Source organism: Temnothorax nylanderi, unplaced genomic scaffold, assembly GCF_030848795.1.
Source record: "Temnothorax nylanderi isolate EJ_2023f unplaced genomic scaffold, tnyl_v1.0 TNYL_tig0083_pilon, whole genome shotgun sequence".
Taxonomy (NCBI): Eukaryota; Metazoa; Arthropoda; class Insecta; order Hymenoptera; family Formicidae; genus Temnothorax; species Temnothorax nylanderi.
Genome location: NW_027249145.1, coordinates 444,775 through 448,305, shown reverse-complemented (window position 1 = coordinate 448,305; position 3,531 = coordinate 444,775). Strand labels below are relative to the sequence as shown.

Genomic DNA, 3,531 nt, shown 5'->3' with positions numbered 1-3,531 from the left:
CGTTCGCTCGCCCATACGGTCCGTCGCGTGTCCCCCCGCCGCGCCGCGGGACATTTATACCGTTCGCTCGCCCATACGGTCCGTCGCGTGTCCCCCCGCCGCGCCGCGGGACATTTATACCGTTCGCTCGCTCATACGGTCCGTCGCGTGTCCCCCCGCCGCGCCGCGGGACATTTATACCGTTCGCTCGCTCATACGGTCCGTCGCGTGTCCCCCCGCCGCGCCGCGGGACATTTATACGCTTCGCTCGCTCATACGGTCCGCCGCGTGTCTCCGCGCCGCGAGACAGTACGCTTCGCTTATACGGTTCGCCGTGTGTCTGCCGCGCCTTAGAAAGTTAGGCGTGTAAGTTATCGCGTCGCGTTGCCTGCGGCACGACACCCCACGCTTAGAAAGTTAGGCGTGTAAGTTATCGCGTCGCGTTGTCTGCGGAACGACACCACGCTTACAAAGTTACTTAATCGAATCGTTCATTTGAATGTTTCAGAAAATAACGACGCAGAAGATGACATCGGAGCAGCGAGGGAATCCTGCGAAGCTGACATCCCGAGCAGCCTGAGAGGAGGAGGAGGCCTAGGATAGGCATCGGGCATCGGCGTACCAACACTTCTGGTAAGTGTTATTTTTTATTTTTTCTAAAGATATTATAGAATCTCTTTTATCGTTTGTTTTTATTTAGTTGCTACATTAAACCGTGTTTCGGAATATAAATTAGTTAAAAGAAATAAATCAAAAAATTTGATTCAAGTTGATTCTAACGTAGAGACTTTTTTCGAAGAAGTAATTTAGGAAAACATTAATCGGAATAACGAATAAGATGTTCGATGCGCGTGACAATTATTTAATCGATTTGTTTATTTTTATGTTACAGAAAATATCCACGCAGGAAGGAGCATCAGCTTCGCATCGAGGGAACACGAGGGACACCCCGAGCAGCGTGAGAGAAAGTGGTGGCCTGGGATAGGCATCAAAGTTGTGCAAAGTATTAATAGTACAGTTTTACATTCGCGAGATTTACGTGCTCGATACCGTACTGTGCGTGCGATATTTAATTTTGATTGTGTTTTTGATTAATCAACTGTGTGTCTTTAGTCTTTACTAACCGTCCACTTGATTCGCGTAGTATCTGGCGTCAAGATCTTCCAACATTTCGTCGTCATTAACGCAACGCAGAGTGATGAACGCGGAACGAATCGGGGCAATCGGCGTCGCGACTCTTTCAAATTTGTACGAAAAATCTGTGGTAGAAAATCGATAACTTGATTTTATATATATATATTACCAGCTTTTATATTTCACGGTACTTCCTTAAGTACTACCTTCCCCTGGGGTACGACCATAGCGAGGTGGGAAGGCCCAGTACCCAGTACGAGGATTTTACCCAAGCAAAACTCTTGTTCTGCTTGGATAAAAATCCAAAGACGGGGAAGCTAACGTACCCCTCGTCCGCCGATTTAATTGAATGAACGAACCGCAGCCGGTTCGTCGCGTTTGCTTCGGGAGTGCCGTAATCAAATAATCGGACTAAAAAAGACTTTTTTAATCGGGAGTGCCGTACAGTATCGCGCGAGAAAGACTTTTACTGAAATTAGTCCGCGCGCGATTGTAGTTTATTATCCGCGAGTGTTTCTCGCGAGTGTCCTGTGCGGCGGGAGGAGGAGGCCTGACGTCCTGAGAGAAGGAGGAGGTCTGGGAGAGACATCGGGCCCCGGCAGAGCAACTTTGGGGTGAGTATCATTTCTTATGTGCATAATGTAATTCTCATTTATTTAGCTTGTTTTATCTCGATAAGTTAAGAATTAGAGAAAGAGAAATTATCTACAATTCTTGTAAAGATCTTTTTCGATAAACAGATAAATGTATTGCTAAATATTTTATTGAAAGACCAATTAGAGACGCGTAAGAATTAACTTTTCAAATGTTAATAATTTTTAGCGCTTTTTTAATTTAAATCTTATGTTTGTATGTTACAGTATCACCGTAGCTACGCGGCCGACTAACTCCGCCCGTTGCGCATCGGATCGGTGAGTCAGTGAGAAACTTTTTTATTGAGGTAGCGAATCTACGAATAATCAAATGTAGAGCAAAAATATATCTCGATACATGTCGAATTACAATAATTTATAGTATGAAAATATTACATTTCGTAGATCCGTTGCCTTAAAATGGATGGGCTAAAACTGATTAGGGCAGATATTTAATCTTGGTAATATTATTTGTTTATTGATTATTATGCGATTGTGCTTGAGGAATTACTCGCACATTTCGCACGCACCGAGCTCGCAAAGAGCTCATTAATTATCGATCGTTTATTAAATTATGTTGACGAACCGCGCCGCGTTCTATATAAATAATCTATATAAATAATTTTTAAATAAATTTTAAATCTTAAATAAAATATATAACGACATATTTTATTGAATTAGAATTTTATTTTGCGGAAAAATGGCAGGAACTTACAATTAGTTATACTCCTAATAAATTAAATTTTCGAAATTTTGTTTCCACATATGTAAAAAACAGCATAGAACTTTTTAAATTTTTTCTTTCACAGTATAATTGCAACGCGCCAAATCTTCGTTTTTATTATTGAAAATTAATCAGACATGTAATTTTTTATCAAGTGCACAGTTACACCTATGCTATGGTACTCTTATGTAGATCAATTCTATAACTTACAATTAGAGTAATAAATAGAGAGAGAAATACAAAGAAACAAAAAGTAAAATAATACTATTACAACTAAAGTAATTATTTTTAAAGTGTAACATTTTTATTCAGATTTTTTTATAAAATTATTTTTATATATTATTCTTCTTGAACAAAAGGATAAAAATAAATAAGTTGTGTTAAGTGTTACAAAACTAAAAAAATATCAATATAGATAGAGAAAAATTTTGAATTAGTTAGAATATGCGTGTTATTTATACCCATCTATTCCTTTTCATTTATTTTTCCAAGATTAAATATCCTTTCTAAAAAAAGGCATGTTAAGTCGATAGTCGAATTTATTGTTGCCGCTTTTCCGCGATGCTGATTGGTTTTCTCGCTGCGCTTACTTCATTTGCAGCTGTCATCGTATATTTTGACAGTTGTGTGTATCAAGAAATTAATAGTGTAATAGTAATAGCATAATGTTAAAGCTAAATAGCGCGCGCGAAGCGCGCGTCTGTGGTGCTAGTAATATAAATTGATGCAAGGAAACAATATATAGATATATTTAGAATATTAGTATAAAGAAAAGCGTGCAATATGCATAAATTAGTAGATTTATTTAATTTCAGCCACAATATGCATAAACTATACATGAATAAAAAATATTTTGGTCTTATTATGCAATTTGTTTTATAGAAAACTTGATAATTGTTATTAATTGCTAAAATTTATTTTAATAAAGCATCAAATTTACCCTAATTTTTTGTAACCTATCCATCTATTTTTGATTGAGAAATTGGCTTTGTGCCAGTCAAGTAATATATGACGTGAGATTCTAAATATTCTGTCGAGAAACACTGAAACTTTTAAAATTAT

The 3,531-nt window shown here is 37.9% G+C and overlaps 1 long non-coding RNA gene across 1 annotated transcript; it reads left to right on the top strand.

Annotated features, from left to right (window-relative positions):
• Positions 1-267: 267 nt before the first annotated feature.
• On the top strand, positions 268-2,387 carry LOC139774597 (uncharacterized). Its single transcript, XR_011718616.1, has 3 exons — positions 268-612; positions 872-1,727; positions 1,974-2,387. It is a non-coding gene; the product is annotated as an uncharacterized lncRNA (long non-coding RNA).
• Positions 2,388-3,531: the final 1,144 nt, after the last annotated feature.